This window comes from Mesocricetus auratus, unplaced genomic scaffold (assembly GCF_017639785.1).
Source record: "Mesocricetus auratus isolate SY011 unplaced genomic scaffold, BCM_Maur_2.0 Super-Scaffold_100676, whole genome shotgun sequence".
Taxonomy (NCBI): Eukaryota; Metazoa; Chordata; class Mammalia; order Rodentia; family Cricetidae; genus Mesocricetus; species Mesocricetus auratus.
This window is the reverse complement of record NW_024429266.1, coordinates 139,681,072-139,688,271: the sequence shown is the minus strand read 5'-3', so window position 1 is coordinate 139,688,271 and position 7,200 is coordinate 139,681,072. Positions and strand designations below refer to the sequence as shown.

The 7,200-nt window shown below is 36.8% G+C and overlaps 1 long non-coding RNA gene across 1 annotated transcript in view; it reads right to left on the bottom strand.

The window, feature by feature from the left end:
* Positions 1–7,041: 7,041 nt before the first annotated feature.
* The window catches only part of LOC121137095, a 74,514-nt gene continuing 74,355 nt past the window's right edge, over positions 7,042–7,200 (bottom strand). The window contains exon 3 of the long non-coding RNA XR_005874318.1: positions 7,042–7,123. This is a non-coding gene — a long non-coding RNA (uncharacterized LOC121137095). The remainder of the gene's footprint in view (positions 7,124–7,200) is intronic.

Below are 7,200 nucleotides of genomic sequence, written 5' to 3'. Positions count from 1 at the left end.
GGAGGTAGACTCTTCAGAAGGTGGTTGGGTGGTAAGTACTGAACTTTATGAATGAGATTAGTCCCTTCTCAAAACAAATCTCAGCACTGTCATGGTATTTCTCTGCAATGTTATGACAAAATGAGGAGATGGCAGTCTACTGTAGGAAAGATGGCATCATCAGAGTCTGAGCAGACTGGCGCCTTGATCTCAGACTTCCAGCCTCCAAAAGTGTAAAAAAAAAAAGTATGAGTAATCACTGTTTATCATCCATTCTATTTATTGTACTTTGTCAAAACATCATGAAGATACTGAATCAATGTATTTTCAGCTATCTGTTTATGGATGCTCTCAGGGTGTATATTGTGAAATGTCTGTTTTCAAGCTGGACATGCAGCAGGATGGATACTATGCATCTTCATTTCATTTAGTATTTGTTGAGCATGGAAAATCCTCTTTCTCTCTCCCTCCTACCTCCCTTTTCTCCCTTTCCCTCCAACATTCTTCTTTTCCCCATCCCCTTTCCTTTTCCTTCCTGTCTCCTGTACTTGCTAGGGGTACTTTAGTGGGTCACAAAACACACCAAGGATAGGCTTTTGTCCATTTATCCCGATTGTTTCTTTGTTTTCTTCTCTAAAACCCTCATCTTGTCATTTTCTGACATCCAGACATGCAAGCGCAACATTGTCAGCTGGTAAGAGATCAAAGCAGACAGTTGGTGGCACTGCTTCTCAACAGAAATCCCTGATGCATTAGGAGAGGAATGTTTATCTCTTTATTTTCAAAAGGTTGTGTAAGCCCTATGGACATGTGGATTGTTGCAAAATTTGATTTCTGAACCCCCCAAATAGATATTAGTAGAGTGGATCTTAGAAGCTGCAAGTTTAATTAATACTGTAAAAAGCTCTAGTTTGGGTCTCTGTATATTATAGGGTGTCATTTAGAAGACAGAGTAACAGGTCTTTGAACATGAGCACAGATTGGGATAAAAACTTCCTTTACATGTGTCTCTCAAGACTAATCAAGGCATGCAGCAGTAACTGTACTTATACCTGCTCCCCTTTGAATTCCTAATTGTATTAGAGATTTCCGTTTGTTGGAGCATTCAATGTTATATGTGTTGATTTTCAGAAAAGTCTAGAATGTAATCCATTTCCCATCCAAGAGGAATATCAAAATAAACTAATAATTCTGACAAACCAATAAATGGCAGAAAGATAGAGAGAGCTAAAGAGAGATAGATAAGCAAGTAGATAGAGAGATTCTAGATAATAGAAAAATAAGAAGTAAATGTATTTATTGACTTTTTCCTAACATTTGATAATTGACATTTCCAGGCTTATCTACTGATGAATGAGGAGAGGACTTTTCATAAATAACCAAACATCTGCAGCCTGGGTTTAGAGTTTGTCCTTCATTCTTGTTTCACCAATAAATCTATTCATCCTTCTATTAGTGATTAATCCATAGTATACTTTGATAAAGTTTAGTGTAATTAGATATATTTATGCAAACACTTCACTATACATTTAGTAACTGGATTGAAAGGTTAGTTTATGGTTTTAATGTTAAATATATGTTATAAGATGCTTCTATCAGTTCCAAGCATGCCAACTCATACTGATATATGTAGTTGAATAACAATTCTTTGTCACGATATTGATCACAAAATGAGATAAAAAAGAAAACAAAACAATATAGAGCATTACCTTCATCTATGAAATTCTCTCATGCAACCTGCTGGTCAATCCCATTACTGTAACCATACCCAATTAAAATTAAACACCCCATCCTAACATGGGGTTTCCCCTTGTACCATTATAAAATGCCATTGTCCTATGTGCCAAGTCTGTCTCCTCTCTATTCAGAAAATTCTCAATTTTCTACCATCCAGCAACATTGAATGCTCCAACAATCTCTAAAACAATTAGAAATTCAAAGGGGAGCTAGTAGACACAGCTACCACTGTGTGCCTTGAGAAAGATAAGAAAGACACATCTGATAGAAACTTTTATCTCAGTTTATGCTCAAGTTCAAAGCCCTGTCACTCTGTCTTCTCTTCTCAGTGACACTCCTGTAATATAAAGAGACCCAAACTTGAGCTATCTCCTGTCTTTGTCTCTCATTCCCTATACTCTGTCCCTCTGGAACAAATAAATCTCCTTTGTTCTGAGAACTTGGACTTGGGAGTCCTGAGCTGATACTTTTCCTTTCAGTAGATATAACACATAAAAAAAACTATGTGACTAAGCCTCATTCAAGGTGTCAAAATGTTTGACTGAAAATGGTTGTTTCCAAGGTTCAACGGCCAAGGAGGTCTTTAATCTGAAGCTTGGAAAATTAGTGTTGCTTCAGTTATAGAATAAAGTAAAAAAATGAAATTTGCTTCCACTTTAGGACAAACACGATACAGGAAGAAGGGAGGAAAATTCTCCCACAGAACCACATGTGGACATTAGCAGCACTCAATAAGGCCTTCAGAGTTGTAACAGCACTGCAAGCTCCATGCTAAGATTCATTTAGCTAGCTGATTCTCCTGCTACATCTTTACAGCTAAATTTTTCTGTTTTCAAATTTTAATAGAAAATTCAAGCCAGTGCCTTGATCTCTGGCTAGAAAACAAAGCCTGACTCCACACAGGAAGGGAAAGGTTTCCAAACTTCCATGCTTCGGTTAGGACTCAGAAGCATTACTAACATTTTTCTTGGCATAGTTTAACAGCATTGGAAGAGTGAAATCACTTTACCTTTCGCTTAAGAGTGAGTGTTGTTCACCACTCTACCAGCTTTCTCCTTACTTTTCTTGGAAGTTTGTATGTTATACACATGAGAAAGAATCTGAAGCAAATGATGCATGTTTAAGTTTACAGATTATCTTAGCTTGGGGCCATCTGAGAAGGTAGTCTCAATGGATAAGCTATCCAGATCTGATTAATGAGTGGGATGAACCTGTCTGTGGGGGATTGTCTTGACTGTTACATAATATGATAGTCCTGGGCTATATTAGAAGGCTGGCTGAGCATGAGACTGAGCATGGGACTGAACCAGATATTAGCATTTGTTGGGGAAGTCCTGTAAATATGTCAGTAAAGCACTGTTGGCCAATAGGGAAGCAAGAAAGGTGGGACTAGGAGTCGAGGAGGACTCTGGGTAGGAGAAACACAGAGAGTCACGATGTAGCTGCCATAGGGATAAGAAGCCCGGAAAACCTCACCAGTAAGAGAAATACTTAGATTAACAATTATGGGATAGATACTTAAGTCAGAGCTAGCCAGTAAGAAACAAGCAAGGCCAACAGCTTCATAATTAATATAGCCTCCTGTGTATTTATTTGGGATTGATGCGGCTCTGGAACCAGGCTGGTGGGAAGGCTTCTCTTTACATAATATAAAACATGTAACTGGTATACCTTATAATCCCACAGGACAAGCAGTGACTGAAAGATCTAACCGAACCTTAAAAGAGATGCTTCATAAACAGCCAGGGGGAACAAAGACCCCCCAAACACAGGTTACATAATGCTTTACTAACATTGAATTTTCTTAATGCTGATGAAAAAGGACAAACTGCAGCAGAAAGACACTGGACTACAGAGAAGACTTCTGAACTGAACCAACCAGAATATTTTAAGGATGTTATGACCTCAGTGTGGAAACCAGGATATGTGTTATGTTTGGGGAGGGGTTTTGCTTTTGTTTCCATAGGAGAAGAAAAGCTTTGGGTTCCATCAAAATGAATTAAGATTCGATCAGAACAGAAGACCCCTCAGGAGGAGGAAGATAACAGTTCATCTACCATGGGTAAAATGACCTCATAAAAGGAAAGGGAAGTGTTTTGGTTTTTGTCTTCACAGGTAAACTCAGCAAAGAATACTGTACATATAGATTCCTGAGGAAGAATGAATAGCTACCCTGAGGACCATCAAACAAACAGTTACTCATTGTGTGATATCAAAGTCTAAATTTCTCTATATTGTTTTTTATGCTACCCTTTTATCTTTGTTTCTTCATATACTTCAGTCCCCATTCATTTAACTGAAGCTGGCTTTGGAGTTGGATTGGCTCTCCTACTCTAAATTCAAGCATATTATTTAAATAAAATTCAGAATTTCTGTATTATATCAAAGAGCCATTGATATAAGACAGAAGAAAATAAAATTAGGGACTGTTATCTGTGGATTTCTTTTTCTGAAAAGTCTAATTTCCTTCATGTTTACCATCTTCCCTATTGTCACCTCTTCCAGTATGCATATATATAAAAGTTAAAATATTTCTTTGTTAACATTAATGTTTGAATTTTCCAGAGAACAAAGGATTTCCTGACAGCAATTTTCAACTGCTTCAGAAAGAGAATGAGGATCCACTTCTTTGACTCCACCTGATTCGACTGTAGGCATCTGAACTGCCCCACATCATCGACTCCACCTGACAAGCACTATCCTGAAACTGGCTTGAAACTACATCACTCGACACAACTCCGGACCAAGGAACTGAAACAGCACATCTTCTACAATCTGGCCAGAGTTTCAGACGAGAGCTTCAATCAACACTAGAACCCCAGTCAGGAACTTCAATCAAACATCTCCTGCCATACAGAGACTGTCTGATCTACTAAGATTTTGTTACACTAATATTTTTCTTCTCACAGGTCCCCATGAGATTATCATCGTCCCATCTCAGCAGGAAGTAGTTTTGAGAATTCTATGCCCTCTCTCCCTACTATTGATATTATAGGATAGTTTACACCTGTTAGTGTTAGTTTTCAATTATTTTAGAGTTGGGATTGGAAGGAGGTGTTCACACTTGGGTGTTTCTTTCAGATAAGTTTAGGTTTAGATGGGATAGATGTTTGATACATTTTTATCATTGACACAAATTAGTTGTTTTAAGTTTAAATATCCTTTTTAGACTAAAAGGGGAATTGTAGTAGGAAAACAATGCCTCCATTAACCATGTGACTTACTAGAGGTGCATACAGATGAGGTAATAAAAGAGTGGTTTACCACATCACTAACCACACCCACTTTAGGCATGACCAAAGACGTATACCGACACAGGCGGTGAACTAGGTCACTAGCCAGGCCCACTTTGGGCATGGCTAGAGGCGTTATGAGGGAAGGTATAAAAGACTGAACAACAGAAGTCTCGCTCTCTTTTCCGGCTTTCGGTTTCCAGGTCAGTGGTGGAAAACTACTCGGCTCATCTGGGTTAATTGTTTGATCTCTTGTGAGTAATTTCTACAATAAATACTTAGTTTTACTTTCAGTAAGTGTGCCATTTATCATTGCAGCATCAAGCATTCCTGTGTGGTTCCTACTTCAGATTACTGCTTGAGCCTCTGCTTACTCAACAGATAGGTCTGTCCATAATAAGAATTATACTTGGTGGATATTGTGCAAAGCAAAGAAGACTCTTTTAAACTCACACAAACAAGAACCAGCTCAGGCTGAATTTGAGGTTGGTGCAACAAACACCACTGCATAATGTATTCAAGGAGTCTGAGAGTAGATCTGAGAATAGAGATTGTAGTTTTAAGTTTTATTCTATCTTTTTACATTTAAGTAGACCCAAAGAGAATTTTTGGAACCCGTTTGTTCTCCTCAGTTTAATGGAGATATTTATTTCTGTTTGAACTAACATTTATAATGTCAGGAAGGTAGATATTTCTGTCCCTATTTTCCATATGATATAAAAAAGACAAAGTATATAAGTAGTCCTTTGTAGTATTCTACACATACTGTTAGCCCAAAAGCATGGAGGAATATGAGGAATGTAAAGAAACTTATGAATCAGCAAATATGTGGACACAAGGAAGGATGAAGACTCATTAATTAATAGGTACTACTAGGAAAATGTTGAACCAAGGTAATTTGGAAATGCAGCACACTGGTCCATCTACTTCCTAGGCTCCCTAGAAGGGAGTACTCTGCTGAGACACAAAAGGGAGAACCCTGAAACGATATACAGAGAGGAGAGACTACAAAACATGCTAGGTTATAAACCTTGTTTTAAAATAATGGTCCAGAAAAATATTATATTTGGAAACCTACCATCAAATAGAAATCGTAAAGAAATGCAAAATATTTTTTATCTTGGAAAATCCCAATTTTCTGAGTCGTTGTTTTTTTTCATCTAGCATTAGCTGGTTGGTTAATCAATTTCATATTTCTGAAGATACATGATAAAATATTTCTCACTTCATTAGTGTACTCAAGAAAGACTGGCAAGATTTGTAAGGTGAATGAACCAAGTACCTCAATTGCTTCCCAAGGGGTGACAACTGGCGGACTGGGATCCATGGGAAAATGAAATATATGTGGTTTGTAGCTTCAGAATAATTACCAAAACAGCCCTGAGACTGAAGACATGAGGACAGTTAATTGTTCTTGAACATTTTAGATCTTCTTTGATTTTTTCTCCTGGTTATTTTTCCTCAGTACCAAGATTGGCTCTCTTTGCCACTCACATTTCTGTTATGATCCTGAATTTTTGATATTCTGCCATCTTCCATATCTGTTAGTTTTCTGGGTTCCAGACAACTTAATTCCTTGTGTCTTTTTTATATCATATGGATATAATAATTTTTGTACACATAGATAAATTGGTTATAGAACTATTCCTTATTCTCAATAATATTTTAAGGTTTCTACTTGTAGGGAATTAGTCTCCTAGAAAACTCACATTGATCATTTTTTATAATTAATATAATAGTTACCACTATAAAATATTTACTAACCAACAAGGCTTATGCTCAAAATTTTGCAAGCCATGGGGCCTCTGTTCAGAATTAAATAGTCAGAGATCCCACAAATGATTGAAGAATCTATACCCTGATGCCAATTATAGAGAGAGGGAAACAGCAAATTTAGAATAACTTCATACTGAGAAGATTGTGACTAAATTTGAAAAGTGTGTGCATGATCAAAGAATTGTAACACTTATCTATTTATTTATTTGCAAAATGGCTTCCAAAATAGATTTTTTGGAGAGGACAAATCAAATTATCAAATACAACTGAAAAACAATTTATTTGAGAAAGAGTGGACAAGTTGAAAAGCACTTACCTGAAAGATTAGAGAGAAATAGGCTATCCGTTACCAAATAGTTAATGGGCTATTAAGTGGCCTGAGGGATTTCATTTAGTCACTGTGTTTAAGAAAGAGAAACAAGAATTACATCTTAGAGAAACATATTTTAATTGAATACAACACAAAATTTCTAAT